This window comes from Girardinichthys multiradiatus, chromosome 1 (genome assembly GCF_021462225.1).
Source record: "Girardinichthys multiradiatus isolate DD_20200921_A chromosome 1, DD_fGirMul_XY1, whole genome shotgun sequence".
NCBI classification, from domain to species: Eukaryota; Metazoa; Chordata; class Actinopteri; order Cyprinodontiformes; family Goodeidae; genus Girardinichthys; species Girardinichthys multiradiatus.
In genome coordinates this window covers 25799023-25826986 of record NC_061794.1, presented here as the reverse complement: position 1 = coordinate 25826986, position 27964 = coordinate 25799023, and the positions used below count along the sequence as shown (strand labels likewise).

Below are 27964 nucleotides of genomic sequence, written 5' to 3'. Positions count from 1 at the left end.
GAGATCCTACACTGTCCACAAGTTGGACTTTTTTTTTACTAGAGATAGCAAGTGTGGATGTGTAATGTTTCCCAGCAGCAGCACAAACTCATCTGCCTTCCTTAGGTCCTCATTGCCAATTCTGGCAAGTCTGCAATTTAAACAAAATAAAGTGCATTTTAATAATAGCTTTATGCAACCAAATTTAATGTCCCCCAAACATTACATTCTTCTCCTTCTCAAACGGCTGTCTTAACCGTGGGTCTATAACTGCAGCTTGGATGGCAGCAAACTGCTCACAGACCCTCTCCATCATCAAAACCAGAGTTCCATCTTGTCCTCACGTGCTGGGGCAGCTCTAAAAAGCATACATGCAGACTCAAAACATAATACTATCATTTTAGATTGATCCTAATCTGTTACTTTACATTTTAGCTAACTTTGATTTAAGTATTTAAAATGTATTACAAAGAAGTTGCTACTTCTACTTGAGGGCAACTTTTGTCATGTGAGATCTCTTCATCCATATAATCACAGAACAAATCCTTGCTGCCCAGCTGGAAATTGTACAACAGCTGTACAGCTTCTAAACTCCAAGGTTTACCATGTGTGCAAAATATGGAAGCCTGATAATGTTTAGCTGTTTCACAGGTACACTCATGTTTGCTGCATTATCCACAGTGGCTGTCACAAAGTTCTCTTTTATTCCAAACTTCTGAAGGATCTCCTCAAGCTCATCTACTATAGCTGTCCCTGTCTGTTATTCATAGACTGCTTTGGTTTTGACAATGTTTTCCTTATTTTGACCTTCCCTGAATAGCACAATGTTGAGATAATGGTCTTGAATAAAACACACTTCAGGTCTGAGATCAGATTGCTCTGTTCAACCCCATAAGAAGCAGGGATCAAGTGGTGTGTTAAATTTTCTCTACTTGAGGGATGCTACACTACTTACAAAAAGTTAGGGATAAATAGCTTTTGAGTGAAATTTATGGAAAACTTAAAAGGTTCATTGATTATAACAAAAAGAGGAAATACCTCTAACATATGCCAACATCTGCAGGAGGACATAATAACCACATATCCTCACTCTATTACGTTCTCCAATTTTGCGTTATTTGCTGTTGTTTCAACTTTTAACTTTATGGCCTGCACTTTCTCCAGACCTGAATCCCATAGAAAACCTACTGGATTAGCTAGTTCTCATATTAAACAGTCCATTATCTTGTGTATCCAATGAATTTCCACTCTTTTGGTTCAGTGGTACACCATGTCCTGTGCTCCTATCGCTGATGGAAGCCAATGTCCTTGGTTAGAATGTGAAGAAGACTTCTATACAGTTGGACTTCTTGTTTTCACTCTCTGTGCTACAGAGACGTGACTGCTGCTGCTGCGTGTACAAAAGCTAACTGTCCTCTTTTTCAAAAAGTCCTTCTAATGCTGTCTTTTTTTTCTGCTTTATGGGTGGCATCTGCAATTATACACAAAACCACAAGGTTTAATTTTAAATTAAATAATGTAATAATCCATGCCCATCTATCATCCTTTACCAACAAGAACAAGACACACAGAAATCTTCTTCATCCTCTTCTGCCCACCTGTGTGTCTCTCCCAGTTCTGACAGCTTAAACAAATCAGCATGAATAAAACAGTGAGCAACAAGAAAATGTCTCACAAAAGAAATGTGCTACAGTCAAAGCTATTTTCAGATTGAAATACTTCTTCTGTTGCTGCCTGTTTGTTCCCACTGCCCCGACTCTCTCCCAGATTCCATCCCCAACAATTTTGGATTTAAATCTAGGGTCTAGCAAAGATGCTTCCTCCAGGAATGCTTCTGGTGAATGCAGAATCATTGTATTGCACTGTGCAAAATTTGGCCAAGCTTCTTAAGGATGGACAGTATCTGTCCACAAGTTGGACATTTTTTTTACTAGAGATAGCAAGTGTGGATGTGTAATGTTTCCACAGCAGCAGCACAAACTCATCTGCCTTCCTTAGGTCCAATTGCATAAAGTGGAATTACATAGACAATAACCTACTTACACCGAACTTTTAATATTTACTTCACTTGTAGGTTCTTGCCTTTTACCTCAAGGAGAATAAAGTAGTGTCTGTACTTCCACTTTAAAAATGCAATCTGTCCCTCCATTGTTGCAGCTTACATCTGCTAGTTTGCCTGAGCAGGGCTGCCGAGTTTGTGGTTTGTGTGTAAACTGAACACTGCCTCTGATTGACTTCCAATGAAAGCCTACTCTACCTTAGCCAGTCATTACCAGTTATGCCATTGTCTCACCCTTTGCTCCTCCCTTCACCTAACAAAATAAGCTTAGCTCCTGTGGCTGTGAGCCACGACAGATGACAAGAGCTTCAATGAGTAGCTTTAGTTTATAACGCAGCCCTTTTAATTGTCGGTAACTGTAACAGTAACGGTTTATGGCGTTTTAATACAGAAAAAAGTAATTATTTTGATTACTCATTAGAGACTAAATGTACATCCTTCAATCAAACGAGGTGTGAAAATGTTGACAGGTGGGCGGGACTTCCGGTGGCTGGGACATCCTAGGGCGGGACTTCCGGTGGTGGGCCTTCCTGTGACGTAACCGGATATCATCATTAACAGGATATCATCATTAACCGGATGTCGTCATTAACCGGATATCGTCATTAGCCGGATATCGTCATTAACCAGATGTTGTCATTAACCGGATGTTGTCATTAACCGGATGTTGTCATTAACCGGATGTTGTCATTAGCCAGATGTTGTCATTACAAGGAAGCGAATCTTTCTAATTGTATGTTTTTAGATGTTTTTTACATCTAAAAACAAAACATGTAGTTTATCCACTTTAAAAGGTCACTCAGGTTAATGCAGGCACATCACACGAAATTCTGATAAAAAGACAGAACCTGACAGAATTGTAAATTCATTTTGTTTTAACACAGGGGTTATTTAGATGGATGTTTTTACATCTAAAAAACAAGGAGACAAAAAGTAGATACAGAACCTTTCTTCCTCTGCTCAAATGTTTGAGCAGTCTAATCTGCACCAGTAACTTGTAGAGATGATCTAAAACAGAGAAATAAATTAACTGAAAAAATAAAAAATAAATGTTATAAAATCCTCAGTCACTGTTTATTGAATTAAGGCATCGCAGCTGTTTCTTGTGTATTGTCTCAGACACAGTCTTCACACTGACAGTGCTCTTTTACTGGCCCAAAGTCTGGAGCATTGTCTCAGTCAATACACATCCACTGTTTAATAAATAGGTGACCAGACCTCAGACATCAGCAGCTGTTTCTTGTGTATTGTCTCAGACAAAAGTCTTCACACCAACTGCAGTCAAAGTAATTAAGAGGAATGTGTTCTTTTCCTGGCTATAAGTCTGGAGCATTGTCTCTGACAATTCCCATTCCCTGTTTATTGAATTAACACATCTGTGCTGTTGCTGAGGTGTCTCGGGGGGTGTGGCCAAGAGGCATAACTATGCGCGCTGATAGGATTTCGTCATTAGGGGCAAATCTAGAATCAACGCATTAAAAAAAACAGAGGGGCGTTCTTCAGTGTCTGTTTTAAATACTAGCGGAAAACGCAACAATTTACCTGCAGCATTCGCTGGAAAAGAACGCTTGTTGAACAATGGTTAGAGTTAAGAGAGTTTTTCATCAAACCGGGGAGAAAAGCAAGGTGTGCCAAGATGATGAACAACCATCTACATCATCTATTTCCTCGTCTGAGATACCTATCGGAATTCCTATCGTAACATACTCTGCAGATGATTCAACTTCACCAACAACAATGGATGAAAAACAGGCCTCAGGTCAGCTAAGGCGTACGTCTCTTCTGTGTGAAACCTCAGTAACCGTCTACAGGCATACGCGCCGTGAATTGGATGCCCCGAAGAAATCAACATATTACCTATGCAAGGTACAAAGGCCTCCGTTCGACATTCTGCGGGAAGAGTGGTCTTTGGAACCATATGGACTGAGCGGTAGCTGGGGGTATGTTTTCATGTACGAAATAGGAGAGCTCTGCCTGTATCAATTGGATCAAGACAAGGTATTTAATGGATCATTGGCTCTGTGTACTCTCACCCACAACGACTGGGCTGTGTTACGGCTGGCAATCCCACACCTTAACGATAACCCTGAATCAGTCTCAGTGTACGAAAGGGAGGATGAAGATGAAAGCTCTCCTCAACCAGCAAAAAGGATGAGAATGTGTCCTTCCCATGTTGAAATAGCTGCGAGAGAACCTCTCTTTAGTGCAGTGTGGGGGTCAAAAACCACAGCAAATGGGTGCTGGTCTTTTCAGGCAAGCAAACGCAAGAATAACCAGACAACCCCCTCAGATCTGTTTGTGTTGGAGACATTCAATCAGAACTGCGGTGTATTCAAGACTGTGCTGGCTCTACCGTATGATGCTTGGGTTGAGAAGATGAATGAAATTGGACAGCGTCTTTCCAACCTTTTCGAAAACTCACGCTGCTGGATAGATGTTATGTCAGTGAAAAGAATCCTGACGTTCCCTGTTGTGGATCTAAAGCCCACCCTCTTTTGAGGACCCACCCTCTTTTGAGGACCCACTCCCCTTCTTGAGGACCCTCCCACCTTCCTGCGCTATATATCAGGGTCTAACTGCGAGCTCACAGACTCTTCTTCTTCATAACGGCGGGCGGCAGACCTTGAGAATGTATGGAGCGTACGGGAAAACACCATACTGGGACCTCTACAACCAGCAAGAAGAGACCGTCTTCTCTCCCGATCATGATGATGAAAGCTTCAACACCGGGCCGTATCCACCTTCTCCAGACCTCTACTCACCAGCCACCGTCATCGCAGCTCTTTGAGTCCCTATTCAGTCCAGGGACACCGACAGGATACAACCTCAGATCGTATCATCCGCCTTCTCCCGACCTCTATTCACCGCTATGCGTGGCTGAGTCTGTACACACAGATATCCAACCTGAAGACAAGAGGGTGATCGTGGAGGACGAGGCAACCATCAGCTACTCACCCTCCCCACAAACTCCAGACCCGATACCTGCCCCTCAGCCTTCACCAGAAGAGGAGGAGAGTAATCAGGGTGATGAAATTGACGGCTGGATCTCAAGCGCTCTCATCAATACGGTGAAAACAGCAATACTTCATTTATTCAACATAACCTGTTTGAACTATGTCAAAGAAACCTGTTACGAGTGCATAACGAACCACCCGAGCCAACGACAGCATCAGTGCCTGGAGATATTGGAGGAGGAGTATTACCAAATCAACTTTCAACGCATCGTGCGACGACTCGTAAACCCCAAGCTCCTTCCTGCTATTCGGAAACTTCTGACACTTCGACAAGCAGATGACTTCAGAGTGAAAACGATTGCAGAGACGGTTTTATATGAAATGAAATCGGCACAAGGCTTCCAGAGTGCAATCACTGATATGTATGAGAAGATGAGCGGTAATGACTGTCTCAAGCATCTTAACTCTGTTTCAGAGTGCTACGATCCAATCTCAGATGATTGATGACTTGTTTTGTCTTTTCTGTATTCTCTCTTGGGTTTCTACTGGTATACATATATATAACAGTTTTGTTTTTTAAAGATTGCAGTGTTTCAATTGATCTTTATTATCTGAATGTGTGTTTTTTTTTTTTCTGTTTCTCTATTAAATATGGGTACAAAATAAAAAAAAGAAGTATAAATATACCCTCAGGTGTTTTTTTTTTTCATTATTTAACAAGTAGTCGTCAGAGTGAACATAAGACTGGGATGTCTGAAAGAAGGATCATGAAAAATGTATATTACAACCCATCAAATCCGGGAAGTTTTGAAAGGTTGAGGAGGGTTATACAAGATGAAACGGGGAAGAAGGTAGCGTTTGAAAAAGTTAAAGATTTTTTATTGGGAGAAGATACCTATACTCTACATAAACCTGCAAGAATAAAGTTCCCGAGAAACAGAATTTTTGTCACCAGACCATTGAGACAGTTCCAAGCCGATCTCTGTGACATGCAAGCTCTGGCCAAGGAAAATGACGGTTACAATTATTTATTAACAGTCATTGACATCTTTTCAACGAGGGCGTTTGTACGTGTTTTGAAGAGGAAAACGTCTGCAGAAGTGCTAAAGGCTTTTGAATCAGTTTTTAAAGAAAGTCAGGTCCCAAAAAAACTTCAGACTGATGCAGGGAAAGAATTGTTTAACAAGAAATTTAAGCTTCTAATGGAGAAACACGGTATTGGACATTTTGCCACAGCAAGTGAAGCAAAAGCCTCTGTGGTTGAGAGGTTTAACCGTACGTTAAAAACAAGGATGTGGAGATATTTTACAGCTAACAACACCCGGTATTACATTGACGTCCTGCAAAATTTAACTAGAAGCTACAACCATACCTACCACACCAGCATTAAGATGAGCCCAATGGAAGTGACCTCAGAAAATGCCTTTCAAGTGTTTCAGAATCTGTACGATGTTACCTCCAACAGATATTGCAGGGCCTCAGTGACAATGTTTAAACAGGGGGATCTTGTCAGAATATCCAAGGTCCGTGGAGTGTTTGACAAAAAATACAGAGTTTTACAGATGAAGTGTTTACAGTGTATGAGCAGATACCCCAATCTCCTCTTGTATACAAACTCAAAGATTTGGATGGAGAACCTATTGAGGGTTCTTTTACGCTGAAGAACTTCAAAAAGTAAAAATATTTAAGGACAAGATGTATCAAGTGGAGAAAATATTAAATCAACGCACCGTCAAGGGTGTCAAACAGGTTTTTGTACGCTGGAAAAATTGGCCTGAGAAATTCAACAGTTGGATCAAGTTTGATGAACTACGAAACGTATAAAATAGGTGTGTGCTAAAACCTAACGATTCATACAGCATCATGGACAGCAAGGCAGAGGATGATGGTTTTTACATTACCCTTCCCTCTAACGCTAGCAAGGAAGTGTTTAAAAATAATATCAGTTCGAGTTTCCGTGTAAATTTATCTCAACATATTGATTTAGAAGGTCAATGGATGGTTGCATTAGCAGAGATTTCATACCCCCATACATGGCATAATTTACCGGATCATGATGCGTACTTTGAATGGAGGAAGGTTGGCGATGTGGAGATCAATACGCAAAGGATCAGAAGTGGCTACTATAACAGAGTTATTCAACTCGAGACAGAGATGGAACTGTTTTTCAAAAAAATGAACTCGGGTTTACGCATTAAATTCAGCAAAGTTCAAAAGAGATTTGCATTTCAAGCAAGCGGTCCGTATGAAATACGCTTCTTCAACACTCTAGCTTATATGATGGGCATGAAACCAGGGGAATGGATTCATGTATCTGAACCAAAACTGGCTCCTTTTCCGGCAGATATAAAGGCTGGTTTCTATCACCTATACTGTTACAGCGACGTGGCCAGCCCGCAAATAGTAGGCGACACTTTTGCACCTTTACTGCGGACCGTCAAAGTACAAGGCGACTTCAGTGATATGGTTACTCTGACGTTTAACCCCGCCCACTACCTTCTAGTTTCCAGAAGACATTGAAAATATCCATATAGAAATTAAATCGGACCAAAATGTTTCTGTAAATTTCGTCTACGGAAAGACCGTCATAAGACTACACTTCAGACCGGTGATATCACAATGTAGCCTGAGATCAATTTTATTTGTATAAACAGAGATATATATAACCTCTAAGACTGATTGATCATCATTCATATTACCCTGGTCCTTCAACACTGCATCAAGCAGGCAAGAGAGAACATGGCACATCTAAGTCTGAGACGTGATCCAAATCGCTTTGTAAATTACTATGTAAGTCAATCAGGCGGTAATCTGCCAGGGTTTTATGGGGCCCCGGTCATGTACGGACGCGGAATTGGATCAATATTTTCAAAATTATTCCGCTTCGTATCCCCTCTGGTTAAAAAAGGATTTGCTATTGCAAAACCCCATCTTAAAACGGCTGCATCAAATATCGCTTCGGATGTCATCAGTAGAGCCGTGAGTAAAATGAGTGGTTCTACACGCACCAAAGGTCAAGAAGGTTCAGGAATTATGGTTTTATCCAAAAGACTCAGAAGAAGACCCCCTGGCAGAAATTTTAAGTACAACAGCAAATGTCAGACACATCTGGGGTATCAAGTAGAAAGGGCACTTGTATTCGTCATCTCCCGCTTTATCTAGAACCCGGTCGCATGGGCAGCGGATTTAGCAGAGACACCCAGACTTCCCTCTCCCCAGACACCTCCTCCAGCTCCTACGGCGGGAGCCAAAGGCGTTCCCAGGCCAGCCAAGAGACATAGTCCCTCCAGCGTGTCCTGGGCCGTGTCCTGGGCCTCCTCCCAGTGGGACGTGCCTGGAACACATCCCGACGAAGGCGTCCAGGAGGCAAACGGTATAGATGGCCGAGCCACCTCAACTGGCTCCTCTCGATGTGGAAGAGCAGCGGCTCTACTCCGAGTCCCTCCCGGATGGCCGAGCTCCTCACCCAATCTCTAAGGGAGTGCCCGGCCACCCTACGGACGAAGCTCCTTTCAGCCGCTTTTATCCGGGATCTCGTTCTTTCAGTCATGTCCCAAAGTTCATGTACATAGGTGAGGGTAGGAACGTAGACTGACCATTGTATCGAGAGCTTTGCTTTTTGGCTCACCGCTCTTTTCACCACAACGGACCGGCACAGTCTCTTCGTTACTGCGGCAGTCGCACCAATCCATCTGTTGATCTCCCACTCCATTCTCCCCTCACTCGTGAACAAGACCCCGAGATACTTGAACTCCTCCACTTGAGGCAGGAGCACCCCTCCAAACTGGAGAGGGCAAGCCACCCTTTTTCGGTCGAGAACTATGGAACCTCGGACTTGGAGAAGCTGATCCTCATTCCAGCAAACCGCCCCAGCGCTTGCTGTAGGCCTTGGATAGAGGAGGCCAGCAGGACCACGTCATGTGCAAGAAGAAAAGAGGGAATTCACTGGTCCCCAAACAAGACCCCCTCCAGCCCTTGGTTACACCTAGAAATCCTGTTCATAAAAATTATGAACAGGACCGGCGACAAAGCCACTAGTCACCTAATCTGTATGAGGGGTCAAAGTAATAAAAATTAACTTGAGATGAACTGAAGGTGTAAAATACTGAACATGGTATATAAAGTGCCATAAAAACCAACATGTGATTAATTTCGCCTCTGTGAAAATTAGCATCTGTAAATTTGGAGGTCATTAAAATGATAACATGGTAAATATTAATATTAAGGTTATCAAATTTAATACAGCCTGTTTTCATTCTCTGTCTTGATTTTGGCACCTCCATTTTTGCCATTTCAGTTTTATCATTCATCACGTTCACAGTGTAATTTGTGTTACTTCCGGCAGATTGAAATATGGCAGCAGCTCCGGCACGACAGCGGAGTCATTTGCATGCATTTTCAATAGTATGGCAGTGATATCATTGGTCACGGAGTGGAGCCGCGGGGAGTCACAAATGAAGAGCGCCCAGTTGAATCTTCAGACTCTCCACCTCAGTCTCTCTTTAATACGATGACCCGGGAATCAGGCACCTTCTCCGGAAGAGGGAGGGAACACTGCTCGGTCGGCTGACAGCAGCTGACTAAGAGTTTATTTGGGGTCACAGAAAGCGTATTATTTACATTTTTATTCACAATTTTTGCCACCATCATCTGCCATTGCTGCCTGAGCTCGACCGATCCGTTTCGACCCGCAATCAATCATGGGAATTTGTGGGTCACGGACTACAAAACTCCGGTGTCGTGCCGGGGCTGCTGTCGTATTCCGATGTACCAGAAGTAACAAAACTTACACTGTGAACGCGATGAATGATAAAACTGAAGTGGTAAAAATGGAGGCTCTAAAATCAAGGCAGTGAATGAAAACAGGCAACTTTAAATTTGATCATCTTAACATTTCTAATATTCATATTTACTATATAATTTTAATTACCTCCAAATTCACGGATTCTAATTATTTACAGAGGCGAAATTAATCACATGTTGGTTTTTACGGCACTCAATTTTACCATGTTCAGTATTTCACGCCTTTAATTTATTTCAAGTTAATTTTTGTTACTTTGACCCCTCATAAATCTGACGGCGCTTGAGCTTTTTTGCAAAACCGAATAGGCAAAAAATAGTCACTAGATGTGCAAAACTGACAGAGACATACAGAACTCATAACTGCAGCAAAAGATGGTTCTACAAAGGACCTTATCTTTCAGGGCTTTTTGAACTTTAAAAACCATGTTGGAGTGTTGACCTGTCCAGGTTGCACTCCACCTTTTGCCCACCAGAGATAGGCACCAGCCCCACCATATGAGTGGGAATGGATGGACGGATGGACGAATGGAGGGACTAACTATAGAATGGGTATATAGACAGATAAGGGGTGTGAATATAAATTTGCAAGGCACTGTTTTATAAAAGTCAAAGTGCAGAGAAAATGTTCCCAGAGTATACAAAACTATAAAAAGAAGGCTAAAGCAGACAGTTTCGGTGTTAAACTCAAAAACCGTCATCTATTTTCAAATCTTCACAAAAATAAATGAAGGTATAGATAACTGTATCCCCTATCTGGGGTAACCTAACACCTGTGCCATTCAATCAAAACAGCTAATACGTCAAGCAAGGCCGAAGTGCACAGAAGCCAATCAAACTGTTAAAGGTTTTTGTAAAATATGCACGTACCCAAGGAGTGAGAGAGCATATGTGTGTGAGTGGGTTTGTGTATATGTGTGCATCAGAGCAACAGAGAGAGGGAGAATGGGAGGAAGAGAGGAAAGCTGTAAATGCATGTAGGAGAGCCAAACCCAGCTGCAGTCGGGAACATAAATCAGCATGGTTGATCTCTTCAGTTTTATTGGTTTACTGTACAGATGGAAAGACATCCAGAGGAAAAAAATTAGGACAAACAAATACAGATTCATGAACTGATTAAAGGCTCCACTTTAAGTCAGGCATACAGAAGACTTGTAGGCTCTCCAACGTAAACAGGAAAATAGGACTTTCCTTAGTTTTAACAAAACTGCAGCACTAGTGGCACATAGTTATGAAGAATATTTTCCCCAGTCAAGTTAGTTAGGATTACCAAAATTATTTCTGTTTAGAATAATAAGAAACAGGTTTTATTGGAGATTTTTTTAACTTTCTTCCAAATCAGAAGTTTACATCACTGTCAAATAATTGTTCCTTTAGGCGATTCAGGAATGCCCAGATGTGAATGTCATGGCTTTGTAAGTCTCTGATTAGTTAACTCAAAACATTTGAGTTAATTGGAGACACACCTATAGATCTATTTTAAGGCAACACCCAAAACCTATTGCTTCCTTTTGTAGTATCCTGGGGGAGATATTGTGGACTTCGACATGTCTGTTTTTTCTGTTCAAACAACCATTTGTATGTAAAACACCACGCGAATGTTAATTCAGGAAGGAATTGTGCTCTGTGTCCACGAGATGAATGTGTTCTTGTGCAAAATGTGCATATGAGCCCAGAACAAAAGCAAAAGACCTTGCGGAAATGATTGCCGAGGCTTATAAGAATGTCATTGTCCAACGTGAAATGAATCTGGCAACTCGGTAACATAAAATGCCACTACAGTTTAAAAATGCACTCAGGGACTAATACCTTAATATTTGATGACATATCTTCTGATCAAATGAATCTCAAAGTGTTTGGTCATAATGACCATTGTTACATTTTGAGGAAAAAGGTGGGAGTTTGCAAGCCTGAGCGCAACACCCATCTGTGAAGTATGGGGGTAGCAGTCCCAGGTTGGGGGAGTGTTTTGCTGTAGGAGGTACTGGTGCACTTTTCAAATAGATAGTATCATAAGGGAAGAATATTATGTGGAAATATTAAAACAAACTCTCAAGACATTATCCATGAAGTTACAGCTTTGAAGCAAACTTGTCTTGCAAAAACACAACTTTCAGCATTCTGCCAAATTAGGGACAAGGAAACAATAAAAGAAATATCAGTGTTTTAGAGTGGTTATCATAAAGCCTTAGTCCCATAGAAATTTGTGGGCAGAGCTATAAAGGCGAATGTGAGCGACCAGCCTACAAACCTGACTCAGTTAAACCAGTTCTGTCAGGAGGAATGGGCCAAATTCCAGAAAAACCATGTTTTGGATATCTTTTCACAGCTTGTGAAACACAGAGGTAAATTTGTCTCAATATTCTTCAATCAAACAAAAAACTAATCAACAACAACAACAACAAAAACATAATCTCAATCAAAAAAATAAATTGTGGCCAAAACCTTTGGAATATTCAATCAAAAAAAAAATAATCTCAATCAAAAACTATTAAGTTGTGATCAAAACTTTCAGAGTTATAACGATTTGTTTTTTTTATGGAATATTTTATTTTGGGGAGAAAAAAAATGGTTTGACAAAAATTTGTTTTGATTAAAATGACTCATTTTTTCTCACGAAATACTAATTCTGGTTATAGTGTAGATGACCCTCTAACATAATCTGAAGAGATTGTGTGGTCACCTGTCATGGTTTTGGAGAAATAAATTTCTCAAAGTTAGGCAAAAGCATATACTAGTTAAGCATTTTGAGGTACTTTGACAAGGTATTTCTACAAAACTACAGTAAAATTATGAAATATGTATTCTGGTTATAATATAGATGACCCTCTAATATAATCTGAAGAGATTGTGTTGTCACTTCTCATGGTTTTGGAGAAATAAATTCCTGAAAGTGGGACAAATGCATATAATGGTAGAGCATTTTGAGGTACATTGAGTTGTGTATTTCTCCAAAACTATACAGTAAAATATTAAATATTTATTCTTTAACATAAAACCTGAATGTGCAAGTTGTAAAAGTGTCATTAATATAAATGTTCTGAAGGTTACGTTTCTGTTTTCCTCTTATTTTCTCAACCATTGCCAGGATCAGCGTCCTTTCTGCTCCATTACCGTAATGCGCCTTGTATGCGCGACGCTAATCTTTAAGAGAGAGCTGGTGTCAGCTGGCATGACCGTGTATTTCTGACTGTCGGCTCACTTGACCGCAGTTTTCTTCTGTACAGTTGATGTTTCCTCACTGAAGCGACACTTCATGTTTCCAGAACTCAAAATTTGTTGAGTTCAACCAAAAACAGAGAGCGTCAAAACCAAAAGAGCGCGAGTCGTAACCAAAGATTTTTGACATGCGCAAATAAAAGCTTGTTTTGCAAATAACTTTTTTCTCTTCGTGAGAAAAAATGAGTCATTTTAATCAAAAAGTTTTTTCAAACTATTTTTTTTCTCCCCAAAATATAATATTCCATAAAACAAAATCGTTACAACTCTGAAAGTTTTGATCACAACTTAATATTTTTTGATTTAGATTAGTTTTTTTTTAATGAATATTCCAAAGGTTTTGACCACAATTTATTTTTTTGATTGAGATTAAGCTTTTTTTTTTTGATTGAGATTAGTTTTTTTTTTATTAAATAATATTGAGACAAATTTACCTCCATAGTGAAAATATATCCAAAACATTTTACCCAAATCATACAGTTTAAAAGAAAAAATAATTCCAACTGACCTAAAATAGGAAAAATCTAGTTTGGTTAAAAGACACCTGGCCATTTGTTTTTTACTGTTTGACTTTTCCCCCACAATACACTGATAGAGAATACTATAACATTTAAATCCATATTATGTGCCATCTGGGGTTATTAGAGCTAAAGCTTGAGATGGATGTAAAAGCTAAAAATATATTTGTGATTTGAACACATCAATGCTAAACAACCTACGGACTAAGCCGACTTGACTGATTGTTTCTTACTTCTGAACTTGAAGCATATCACTGTGCTTGACTGGCAAGTGTGTGGAGTCTACATGAATGTGTGTACCTCTTTAAAGGTAAGTCTAACAAAACCTATAATACAATATCTAAGCTGTGTTTTGAGTGTTTATAGGTACTTCATGAGCCATTGCGTTTCACAGATTTTTCATCACATCGTAACTCAAAAATAAAGGTTGTCTTTACTAGAACTTTTACAATCAATAAAGTGTTTTTTAAATCTTGTTTAACAGTCACTTACTGTCAGCTTTTGTATCTAGAAGTTGGGCTATAAAGTTGGGAAATATTCTACTCCAATCCCATGTTTTAACTTTTTGTGAGAGGTGTTCTGTTTATTCATGATTGGATTTGGCACAGATAACCTAAAACTGCAAAAGCAGTGAATAAAAATGACTTTCTGCTGTGTATCTCCACGCTCTGTGCCACTGCTGTACCTCTCATGAATTTAACGCTAACAGTCATTTGACAAGCTCTTTGTGCTTCTCCTTGTCTAAGCTGTTTTTTTACTTGACTACGGTGGGTGTTTTTTGTCTGTAGGAGCAAACACCCATGTCTGGACCTTTAGTCTATCCCAGCAAATAACAGTTTAAGTACATGCATATACCATTGTCATAAAGTCCTTAAAACAGAAAAAAATATATTTATTTTAACCACAAATCCCTTTGCTTTGTTGAAAACAAAAAATAGCATTGTGGACTTATTTGGTTCAGGGGTGGAGTTTAAAAAATGCTTTCTGACTAAACGGAGGAAATATGCCCATGCATGATATAGCTCCACCAATGTTTTTCAATCCTGTTTAACAAGTTTTCTGACACCTCAGTACATGCCAGAAAGATAAATCCTTCTTGTTAGGACGTCATGTACAGTACACACCAAAGGTTTGGAAACACCTTCTCATTCAAAGAGTTTTCTTTATTGTCATGACTATGAATATTGTAGCTTCACACTGAAGGCATCAAAACTATGAATTAACACATGTGGAATTATATACTGAACAAAAATGTGTGAAACAACTGAAAATATGTCTTATATTCTAGGTTCTTCAAAGTAACCACATTTTGCTTTGATTACTGCTCCGCACACTCTTGGCATTCTGTTGATGAGCTTCAAGATGTAGTCACCTGAAATGGTTTTCCAACAGTCTTGAAGGAGTTCCCAGAGATACTAAGCACTTGTTGGCCCTTTTGCCTTCACTCTGCGGTCCAGCTCACCCCAAACCATCTCGATTGGGTTCAGGTCCGGTGACTGTGGAGGCCAGGTCATCTGGCGCAGCACCCCATCACTCTCCTTCTTGGTCAAATAGCCCTTACACAGCCTGGAGGTGTGTTTGGGGTCATTGTCCTGTTGAAAAATAAATGATGGTCCAACTAAACGCAAACTGGATGGAATAGCATGCTGCTGCAAGATGCTGTGGTAGCCATGTTGGTTCAGTATGTCTTCAATTTTGAATAAATCCCCAACAGTGTCACCAGCAAAGCACCCCCACACCATCACACCTCCTCCTCCATGCCTCACGGTGGGAACCAGGCATGTAGAGTCCATCCGTTCACCTCTTCTGTGCAGCACAAAGACACAGTGGTTGGAACCAAAGATCTCAAACTTGGACTCTTCAGACCAAAGCACAGATTTCCACTGGTCTAATGTCCATTCATTGTGTTCTTTAGCCCAAACAAGTCTCTTCTGCTTGTTGCCTGTCCTCAGCAGTGGTTTCCTAGCAGCTATTTTACGATGAAGGCCTGATTCACACAGTCTCCTCTTAACAGTTGTTCTAGAGATGTGTCTGCTGCTAGAACTCTGTGTGGTATTGACCTGTTCTCTAATCTGAGCTGCTGTTAACTTGCGATTTCTGAGGCTGGTGACTCGGATGAACTTATTGTCCGCAGCAGAGGTGACTCTTGGTCTTCCTTTCCTGGGGCGGTCCTCATGTGAGCCAGTTTCTTTGTAGCGCTTGATGGTTTTTGCAACTGCACTTGGGGACATTTTCAAAGTTTTGCCAGACTGACTGACCTTCATTTCTTAAAGTAATGATGGCCACTCGTTTTTCTTTATTTAGCTGCTTTTTTCTTGCCATAATACAAATTCTAACAGTCTATTCAGTAAGACTATCAGCTGTGTACTGTATCCACCTCCTGCACAACACCACTGATGGTCCCAACCCCATTTTTAAGGCTTAAAATCCCACTTATTAAACCTGACAGGGCACACCTGTGAAGTGAAAACCATTTCAGGTGACTACCTCTTGAAGCTCATCAACAGAATGCCAAGAGTGTGCGGAGCAGTAATCAAAGCAAAAGGTGGCTACTTTGAAGAACCTAGAATATAGGAAATGTTTTCAGTTGTTTCACACTTTTTTGTTCAGTATATAATTCCACATGTGTTAATTTATAGTTTTGATGCCTTCAGTGTGAAGCTACAATAATCATAGTCATGAAAATAAAGACAATTCTTTGAATGAGAAGGTGTGTCCAAACCTTTGGTCTGTACTGTGTGTCTACATGTGCTGTTTTCACTTTCCTTCCCTTTTCTTTTCCCACAGTTCACTGCTAGAGAATAGTATTAAGGCCCCAAATCATACACTCATGATGCCTATGTTTCTTTTTTAGCTTGAGACAAATTGTTCAGAACTGTCAAACTGTTCTGGTGCTTTGACTTTTCCAACAAAACAGTACATACAAGAATACAGCTTTCGTTTCTATAAGAACATGAGCATTTTGAGCACTATGAAAACATACTCAAGTTAAAACATATTTCAGCTTGTCTGGCATTACATGTGAAGGTAATTTGTAGAAAACCCAAAATAAATATATATTGCAGTAGCTGTCACTGTTTTCTGTGTGCATCAATGATTCTTTGGCTGTCTTAATCCGTTTTCCTCATGTCGGACTTGCAGGTACTGACATCTGGGCATTTATAACACTGGCATAAAATGGCTGCTGGCTGCAGTTTAGCATACCTTAAGTCATACCTTAGAGGACCAAGCAGTGTTTTGCTCAGATGGATATTTCAGATTTAATTTGAGCAAAGTCGCGGTAGATTAAGAGAGAAGTTGGATGAAGCTAAATACAGGACTTACCTGTATTTAGCTTCATCCATTTGCCACATATAGTGTTTTCCCTCTAAGCTCAATCTGACCAAAGCAACTTCGTATGCATGTTTGCTGGATGTACATGGCTTGTAGCACCTTGAAAACGCACTTCTTAAGGCTTTCATTTAAAAATGGCATACTCCTTGCCACTCTACCATAAAAGCCAGATTTGTGAATTGCACCACCGATATTTGTCCTGTCATAGGATTCTTCAACCTTAGCTGTGGACCTCTGCATTTTCTCCAGAGTTAACATATGCCCTCTTCATGTACAAATGGTACGGTGATTAGGTGCTCTGTGAGAATGCTTTGAGTATTGTTTAACGTAACCCTGCTTTCAACTTCTTCACAACTTTATCCCTTAACAAAGAAACCTCTGAAGCCCTCACAGAACAACTTAATTTATGCAGAAATTAAATTACACGTCATCTATTCACTAAGTAGGTGACTTCTAAAGGTAGTTGATTTTATTTAGGGGTACCTGAGTAGGGGGGACACAATACAAACATATGCCATATTTTACAGATTTGCATTGGCAAAACAAAATTAAAAACTATGTATCATTTTCCTTCAAGTACACAATTATGTGTTGTGCTGTATCTGTAAAATCCCGCAAAAATACACTGAAGTTTAAAGTCGCAATGTGACAAAATGTTAAAAAGAGGTGTGAATATCTTTGCAGTCCCTGTATTTATTAATTCAAAGATAATCACATGGCCAGTGTATTCATTATAACAAGGATTTTTCTTGTATTATGTATAAATTAAATGATCAGCCAACATTTTTCTTTGCTGCGCTGTCGATCAGTGAGCTATCACCACAAGGACATTATGCAGCAATAAATACCTTTGCAGCAGGGCATCACATTTCACTGTAAATATGCCTCGACTTACCCACAGATAAATGGGAATGCCAGCTGACTATCATCTGTAACTAATTATCAACTTTTTTATAAGAATCCAAGACATGTATGGAGAAACACAGACATGACAGGGCACAGAAATATAGTCATCTTTTTAAATTATTTTTCACAGTATTAGCAATATTTAAAAATATATATTATGTCAAGAAATGTTTTGAAAAATCGTACCCCAGTATTTATGTTGGACTATTGAGGAATGTGTGCCGCAGCATGCCAGTGCTGCACTTCATCAATTATTTCCTTCACTCTTACAGTTTAAGACAAAACCTGACAAGGTCCAAATGCACCTCAAAGAGAACACAGTGTTCTTGTGTTTAATCACAGACAGAAGAGGCTGCTGTGGTTATGAAAGGCAGCCAAAAACATGTCAGACAACATCCGGATGTAAGGATAAAGCCGCAGCTCACCATAAGTGTTTACTCCTGTGCCACACTGGTTTAGAAGTCCTAGTATTAACTGGCTGAACAGTAGCGATAACACTGGCTTCATGCTCAGACTTTGGTTGCTTATTAAGTTGTCCTTGGTCTTAAGAAACAAAAGACTTAAGGGCCCCGCCATAAATCAACACAGACCTTGTTTCCCGGGGGCTATTCAGCCACTTGGGGTGTAAAACGCTCAAAGGCATCGAGCACTTGAAAGTCTGGAGCTGTGGATAGTTTCTGCCCAGCAATTATCCTGTCTGCTTCTCCTAAACGCTGCATACCAGATAGGTTCGGGCCTCTCCAGCCGCACTGCCAGTAATAGAGACGCAGATGCTAATGATACCATATTTTTTCTAAGCAGTAGAGAATGAGGGCCTCTGGCTATCACTTCTAAAGCACATGCCACACAACCTGCACAACCCACACCACACAGACCTGTTATGGATGACCGCCAACACCTCTCTTCTTAGTCCAATTTAGAGGCAAGAAAGCAGAAAAGAAAATCTGTCAAGGTGCATCACAGGCTCATAACTGCTTATGAGTTTTTTACACTTGTTATAGAACGCATCATATGCTCCCGTGATATATTTATTTTTTTGTGCCGTTACCCAGTAAGGAAACGACTGCCAACAAGCACCTGTCACGTGCTTCAACAAAGACAGTAGCAAGGGCAGCTCAAAGTCTCAAGGCCAGGATGAAAGGGGTGTAGCTGAGACTGGAGCTGAAGATTCGGAGGTGACAGAAACTATCAGGTAAGATGGAGGGGTGTAAGGGTGGGAGAGCTGGATTACAGAAGCAGAAGGTGATAAGACATGATTGTACCTTGAATACCTTCAAGGTGACTCAGTAAGACAGAACATTTCAAAGGTTTACTGCTGCAAATAGGTACAGACAGATAGGCAGAGAGAGGGGGGAGTGTGGGTATCATGGTGCAAGAGCTCACGGCAGATGTCCAAATATGCAGTTAATCACTTCAAGGACCTGAGTGGTTCAACTGCTTTTTGACTGAATCCGTCTCCCAGCCCTGGGGCTCCAGGATGACTAAAACATTAACAGGAGTCTTTGGGGTAGCTGCAGTCGCTCACCCCTCCCCCAAGAGGGACTGCACAATCCTAGCACTGTGCAAACATAAGGCCAAACCAAAATGGCCTCCATCCATTCAGATGTTGTCCAAATGCATGGTTTGTTTTAAACCAAGAGAATGCTTGAGTGAAAGACAGGCTTGTGCAATAACTATCTATTTAACTGTGTGTCCTCATTCCCATGTGTCATAAAGTTGCCACTGGTATTTGGGGTAGAGAGGTCTGTGTGTCAAGTTACAGGTGTTCTTTTTAACACGGTAGCTCAAAAAGAGATTTTATGACTTTTCTTCTATGGACGGCGAAAGAAAAAAAGTGATGTTGAGCTTGAAAATAGGCCTCCACAGCATGCACTACACCCACATTTCTACAATTAACATAGTTTTCTGCAAATCTCTGCTGAGCAAAAGCCCAAATTCTTTCATCTAACCAACAGCAAAAGTGCAAAGAGGGAGGAAACAAATTATTTAATCAGCAAACATGTCAATATTTTCATTCTGTATAATAAACAAGAAGCATAATACAGAAATGTTTAAAAAGTATAATTATTTTCCATTAATTATTTATCATTAATTCATTGATTTCATAAGATGAAAAAACACTGTTAACCATCAGCAAAAAGCTTAGTGAAGCACCATTCTTTAAAAATGCAGTAACGTTAATATATCTTTTGTTATGGCTCATAAATAGCTCAAGAAGGAAAATGAGTTGTGGCGAGATGAATTACGTTCCTCCAACTGTTTTACTGGTGCAAAATTACAGCTTTGCATTTTAAATTCAATGAAGTATCGCTGGCACTCTTTAGAGACTGGATAAATGTTCTTTTAGCGGATGCCACTTCAGCTTTTTAAACTCCAAACACAGATTTATACTTTATAACACCACTTCTCTAGACTTTGCACTGCAGAAATCCTCTCTTCGATCTCTTTTCTACCTCTGATCTCTAAATGTAAAGAAATTAACACCATTAATGGTGATCAAAAGAACATTAACTGGGGAAATAAACCAACAGGTAAATCTATAAGGGCTTTACAATATTGAATCCATAATTCAATATTGCACAATTTCTGAGCACTGATATGACCAGGTAACCAGACAGAAAGTCAGAAAAGGCAAAATAGCCACAAAAGTCAGAATGGAGATCTGCAAAGCAAGAGTACCTGTGGTTTTCAGCAGCCTTAATGTGTGTATTTGCCTGCCCCCTGGCAGATGCAGTTGTAACTGCACTAAAATGCCATGAGAAAGGAAAACCACTCCCTACAACAGACTACCACAGTGCAGGTCTGCAAGAGTATGTCCCGCTGTTTTAGCTTCATTTATTTGTTACTGCCTAATGGGTGCATGGTAATTTCCAGAAAAGGTGTAAGGAGGAACCTATTTATTTATTTTAAGGTAATGTATTTAGTTTATTGCTTTTATTTTAACTTCTGACTTTTGTTTGTTTAAAATCTTGGTTAAGATTTTACACAAAATATCTATCTATCTATCTATCTATCTATCTATCTATCTATCTATCTATCTATCTATCTATCTATCTATCTATCTATCTATCTATCTATCTATCTATCTATCTATCTATCTATCTATCTATCTATCTATCTATCTATCTATCTATCTATCTATCTATCTATCTTTCTATCTATCTATCTATCTTTCTATCTATCTATCTATCTAACTTTCACTCAACCTTTGTTTCTGATAACATGAGTTACACATTTCTTAAAATATAATAACACAGCAACCCTATACCAGCTTTGGAAAAAGTAATGTATCAGTTTTAATGTATCATTTTATTATACATTGAAACTTATTTTTAATATTTTGGATACATCAGCGCCATTACAGCAATCAAACTCTTCCAATAAATACTGGTCAGCTTTCTGCATGTTTCCACCTGTATTGTGATTATTTCGTTTTGCTAATGAGTGAGAAATAGGACTTTCCCTTAAGAAACAGGCCTGATGTACATTTACATTAGGTTGACCAATTTTACTGCTGAACTGCACACAATAAATGTATTCAATTATATTTTCAAAACTATGCAACTATTGATGTTTTATATGTTATAATATAATATAATATTATATATATAATATATAATATAATATTATATATATAATATATATATAATATATATATATATCTACAATATAATATATATTTATATTATATATATTGTAGATATGTTTATACTGTTTAATTTGTACTGTATTGCACCGACTACGCCAAAACAAATTCCTTGTATGTCCAAAAACGTACTTGGCAATAAAGCTTTTCTGATTCTGATTCGGTTATATATGTTCCACTTGGTGATAAGGTAAATTCTGTGTGAATTTACTTAGCCTTTATTTTGGTTTTGCCATCAGACGGACTGTGGTAAATGACCAGCTGCTGTGGGTGGTGTTCAGTAGACACACTGAAAACTTTTGCAGCTCAGCTAAGATCAGAGCCTTCCCTGTTAATGGACAAGATTTGCAGCAAACTACTACTGCTGACATAGTTTTGTCTATTTAACAAGAAAAAATAAATCTCACAGGTACACACACAAACAGCCACGCATGGCAAGGACAACACACCAGGACTCACACACTTTGTAAAAAAATGTTTTGTAGAAGCACCTAAAAACTATTGGGCTGCATGTTGTGGAACACTGATTTCTTACATAAAGTGTGCATATTCACTGTTACTCTTGTTGTAATGCAGTAAGGTTCGATGTGTTGTTAAACTACCCTCTGTCGCAAAAACACATGCTATGTGACTGAACTGCTAAACAGGCGACCGATACTGATGCTATGGAGATAGAGTGCTGCATTACAGTACCCCAGTCTACCTAAGGGTGGCAGCACAGACCCTAGCACAGGACCAGGCTTTAGGATTACTAGCAGAAAGCATGTGAGAATAAAGGATCAGAATTCCAGAGATCCACTCAGAGGATAAAATGCAACTTTAGAATAAGTTTTAGTATGACAATTCTGTAATCACAATATAATATAACCAGCTGGATGTATCACTCTAAAGTGAGAAAAGCAGGATTAGTGCTTTGCACTCAACATGGTTTGATAAATGGACACAGAGCAGAACGTACTGTAACGTACATGCAAAAGACTGTGCATATTTGCTTTAATTTCATGGTGCTTTAACGCAGTGCAGAATGAGATCACTCAGGCAAGACCTCTGAAGCAGAACCAGCGCATGTAGGGCAATTCAAATTAATTAACAAATGACCTCAGAATAAATGGGAGTCGCAGATCATACAATGAAGGCATTTATCAATTCAATGAGGAGAGATACTCTCACGATTCCATAACATGACTACTACTAAGCTCCACACCCTCACAGTGACGTCAATGAGACACTCAATCTATTCTACAAAGTTAGTGCAAACACTGCTAAGAGGTATTGTGGAGACAAGGCTTGCAATAAAATGTCTTTGGATATAAAAGCATTGTGAAATGTTCCAGTCATGGAGCTGGCTGATAAAGGGTGAAATAAGCTGCAGCCACAATGGTCTTTTCTTTTATTTCAAGAGGAGCCATCTCAGATAGACAGGTCAATTTCTAGGACTGCTAATACCATCCCATGCACAGGGGATAAATCCTTGCAAGGCAACAAAAAGCAAAATCAATAAAGAAAGCATGTAAACAAACCATGTTGTAAATTAATTTGTGATGGACAGAAAGTGGGACATTGAGGATAACCGACAGTACCTCAAATAAAGTCCATTGCCAGGGACTGAGAAGAAAATGAAAGGGCGGAAAGCCAGGGGAACCTTCTGGTGTAGGAGTTTAAATGAGGAGAAGAAAACATACAGCCATGAAGTGCAGAAAGAAACAGCAAAAGAGGCAAAGAGTGTGTGAGAAGATAGGGTGAGCGAGAAAGAAGTAGAGAGGAGGAAAAGAACAGTAGTGCAGAAGTGATTTATGGTAGTTGTATAATTTTCTACAACGCTGCTCCCGCTTTGCGATGCCTTGCCTTGCCTCCTCCGTATCCCACCCTCCCACTAGGGTGTGCTCCTCATCACTGTCATGGCGAGCAACCGTCCCCTGGCCACACCAGCCCCATCATTAAGATTCTGCAGGGATGCGACTGCAGCACTTCGCAAATGGAAGACTGGACATAATTTCCCTAAAATGCTGTTTTTTATCACCTATTTCCCCTTCATCAGCTTACCGCACACGATTGATAGCTGATGGCACATCTGACAACTTAACATTTTTATGACTAGATTTATGGGCTATCTGCTCCTCTCCTTTTACAGCTCAAACTCTGTAAAAATGCTTATTTCTCAGATAAGGAGAGGGAGGGTGTGTGTTTCTCTGGATATGGAATAGTATCACACTGAACTAAATGTATGTATGAGAGAGAAGGGGCCCAAATTCACTGCATTGCAGTCAAGATCTGTGCGAGGCCTCCAGGACTTAATGGCTACTATGAGACTGAATTACCTCAGCATATCACATTGGATTAAATATTACGTCTCGCTTATGACCATTACAACAACAATTCCCATTCTCCTTAGCACCAAACATTTGTTGCCAGTCTCTTTCTAGTAGAATAAATACCCATGGAAGAAAATATGCTCATCGTTATGGAATGGCATTCAAACGAGACAAGAACAACAACAACCAGTTGTTTACGTTTTAATAAATAGCTCTGTTGAGTCTGCTTGCAGTTGCTTAGGCGAGTAAGACATCCTGAACATCCTGGAGGTGCTGGCTTCACTGAGAGGCAGTGGAAGTGTGGCCGCTGCAGGTTCCCCGCCCTGCCTGGTCAGATTTACGGCCGGTGAGGTCTCCCAGTTAGCCTTTTCCTCTCCTTACTGATGAGCCTGGCAGATCCCAGACGGACGCCCCAGGGGACTGAACTGTGACAGTGAAGAGGGGGGAGGGGAGCGGAGAGAGAATGAGATGTAAGGAGGAGAGAGAAGAGACAGAGAGAGAGAACCAGTTTGATGAGATCGGTGATTCATAGACAGCCGGGGGAGCACACTCTGGAATGGAGTAATACCACACATGTTTTAACTGGGCTGGCCTATAATTCATTAGGGTTACCAAGGCTACAAGGCGGATCTTAGCAGATAGCCCCCAGAAACCACCTCTGTGTCTTGTTAGATGCAGCCCATATAGATCCATTAATATTCACAGTCGCAATGTTCATGCCCTTAGTACAGATGACCAATCTGCTTCAACCTGCATATTTGATGTGTGTGTGTATTCCCTCCGCAAATCCAAGGTTGCTCTAAGCTTTCAACACAAATTTTTTTCATGCAGTGTTCAAATGTGACTGTCACTGGAGGCTAAATGACATGAATTGTTTGAATATAAATAGAGTTCAAGGTATTAAATAGAAATGTCACAAATCCAATATGGTCAGGTATTTTTTACAGTCATAATTTGTCACATACATGTTGTTTCATTTATTCACCAATAGTTTTAATTTGTTCATTCATTCACCCACCCACTCAGTTACTGTCACTTACTACATGCAGGAATGGATCAGTTATCTGCCGCCTGCAGACACCAAAACAGACAAAATGAAAAACGACAACATAGATGAGGTAAGCTAAATAAAAACAAGAATGCATTTGGAAATAAAAATGCACAAACATGACAGCATAAGAAGTATGAACTCAAACATAAAAACATCACCTAAAGTTAAATAAGCAAAAAAAAACAACTGCAACTTGGAGTTCAAAGATTTTACTTTTAATTTCAGAGGAAAAATGTTTTGACTTAAGCAAAATAATTTTGTTATTGATAATTCTACAGCAACAGGCAGGCATTCAACCTATTTTTCAGTTATTATAAGTTATAAAATTTAATGTTTACTCAATTTTCAACTTAACTGATAAAACCTTACAACTAGCAGCCCTCATATAACACACAGTAAATTGAGCTTAGAGACACTGCATATAATTGCTAATTACTCCTAAAAACATTTTAAAGTTATTTTTCAATGCACCCTTCAACAGCATTACAAACTCTTAGTTTTGAAAACTAAGAGTTTTGCATCACTGTGCAAGAAAATAATAATGTGTTTCCAACACATACATGATTCTAAAACAGTTATTTTTCAATTCGACTTTTTACGGTTTGTCTTTTTAGGTTTCCCTGATTCTAAACACGTACTCGTACTCGTCGCCGTCCGCTTATCCGGGACCGGGTTGCGGGGGCAGCAGGCTCAGCAGAGACGCCCAGACGTCCCTCTCTCCAGACACCTGTTATGATTTGGGGTTTTTTGGTTTCGGGTTTTTTCCTTATATGTTTTTCACTGCTCAAGTTTTGAATCATGCTTTTGTTTATTATTTTTCTGGTCATGTTTTAGTCTTGTTCATGTTTTGTCAAGTTTTGTTTGTATATTAGAGTCTCTGTTTTTGCCGCAGCCACGTTTTGTTCTGTCTGTCAATTAAGTTTATTCGGTACAACTGCACCATGTTAATCAGTTTTGTTTTCCACCTGTACCATGCTCCAGTTATACACACCTGTTCAGTTAGTCGTCGCGGAAACATTTCTCATGATCATGTCTTGCTTTTTGCTCATGCCTGCCCGTTTGTTGTTTTGTTCCTGCCTCCTGCTGTGAGTGAGTTTTTTGTTATTAAATCTTTTGCACTTACCGTCACGATGCCTGCTCGTCTGCATTCTGGGGTCCAATATCAAGTAAACCATAACAGAATGTTTCCGTCAAACACAGACCTCGCGGATGAGCATCAGGCTAGCTCCATGGACCTCTTTACTTTCCTGTCTCGGGAGGCGGAGAAGTCACAGTGCCGGTCTGCAGGGCTGTCTGTGCCGCAGTCGGCTTATGATGGATCCAGGTTGGCGATTGTCCGGGGACAGGTCCCCTTCGTCGTCGTTCTTCTCCTCCCCTTCATACAGCAGTGAAGCCCTCGCCCTCCTCCCGCCGCAAGAATCGTCGGCGCGGAGCGCCTTCCTGTGGTTCAGCTGCAGAGGAGGTGGTTTCCCAGCCAGCCTACGTGAGGGCTGCAGCAAGTAAGCCGCATCTTTGCCTGCCACAGCACTGTCTGCCAGGCTCGCTGCACTTCCGCCCATGCCGTCTGCGCTGGCTCCAGCCCGGTGTTCTGAGGCAACACCTGACGAGCTGGAGCAGCGCTTGAGGTTCACTGCACGCCAAATAAAGAGCCTCAGGACGACAGGTCTCCTGTATTCCTCTCCTGAGCTGATGGAGAGGATAAGGCAGATAGAGATGGATTATGAAACGGCAGTAAGGTTGTTTTACTGCCGTCCTCCTTCACCCACACCAAGCCACGAGTGCTGCTGCAGAGCAGCCCACGTCAGGTCTCCAGAGCGCTGCTGCTGCTGCAGTGCAGCCCACGTCAGGTCTCCAGAGCGCTGCTGCTGCTGCGGAGCAGCCCACGTCAGGTCTCCATAGTGCTGCTGCTGCTGCAGAGCAGCCCACGTCAGGTCTCCAGAGCGCTGCTGCTGCTGCAGAGCAGCCCACGTCAGGTCTCCAGAGCGCTGCTGCAGAGCAGCCTGACTCCAAGCCAGACACACCACAGCCTGACATGACGCCTGACCCTAAGTCAGCTCCTGCTCACGCCTCTGAGGGTCCGGCCGACGCCTCAGCTCCTGCTCACGCCTCTGAAGGTCCCCACAGAGTTTTTTGGGGGGCCTCTACTCTCCTCTGTCGGCCTCCTGACCTACCTGCAGGTTCCCGTCGCAGGCCGCCACGGCTTCGCTGCCAACCGCCCAAAACTATGTGGTGCAGGTCCAGTCGCCTCCCGGAACTCTGTGCCTGCTGGGGATGATTTCCTGGTCGCCCGCCGGAACTCTGTTCTTGTTTCTGGCCCTCCTGCCGAGGCCCCCATCGCCCACCCTGTGTGGGTTGTTTTTTGTTTTGCTCATGCCTACCCGTTTGTTGTTTTGTTGTGAGTTTTTTGTTATTAAATATTTTGCACTTACCCTCACGATGCCTGCTCATCTGCATTCTGTGGTCCAATATCTTGCAAACCGTAACAACACCTCCTCCAGCTTCTCCGGGGGGAGCCCGAGGCGTTCCCAGGCCAGCCGAGAGACATAGTCCCTCCAGCGTGTCCTGGGCCGTCCCCTGGACCTCCTCCCCGTGGGACGTGCCTGGAACACCTCCCTAGAAAAGCGTCCAGGAGGCATCCGATATAGATGTCCGAGCCACCTCAACTGGGTCCTCTCAATGTGGAGGAGCAGCGGCTCTACTCTGAGCCCTTCTCGGATGACCGAGCTCCACAAGACAACATGGTACCTGAGGACACTGGTACTGTTATGGTCTCCACACTTATAAAGATATGGTAAAGATATGTACAAAATGAAGTCTTATCAGTTTGTGAGGGTATTATTATGGTGTGACCCCCATTTCTCTCAACCACTCTTCAACATAGGACCTTCACTAGTCAAGAAATGTCTATAGAAAAAACAACTCACCTAAATTTTCCCACATCGTGAGTCACAGCAATAATTAAACAGTTAAAAAACTAATAGAGCTGTAAGAAATAAGTACTGTTCCACCGCGCAGGGGAATGGTAACAATTGATCTCCAAAGCTCCTGGTTGGAGAGTTGCTGCAAAGAGTGCCATCTTGAGGTCGACAAGTATAACATAACATAACTATTTAAAGAGATCTACATGTTCAGTGGTTGTTTGAGAGGGATGCCAGGAAATGTTTTGTTTGGTTTTTTTTTTCGGTCC

At 40.9% G+C, this 27964-nt stretch overlaps 1 long non-coding RNA gene across 1 annotated transcript; it reads left to right on the top strand.

Moving 5' to 3' along the window:
- Nucleotides 1-20298: 20298 nt before the first annotated feature.
- On the top strand, nucleotides 20299-25513 carry LOC124874968. Its single transcript, XR_007039926.1, has 3 exons — nucleotides 20299-20679; nucleotides 21654-21823; nucleotides 25392-25513. It is a non-coding gene; the product is annotated as an uncharacterized LOC124874968 (long non-coding RNA).
- Nucleotides 25514-27964: the final 2451 nt, after the last annotated feature.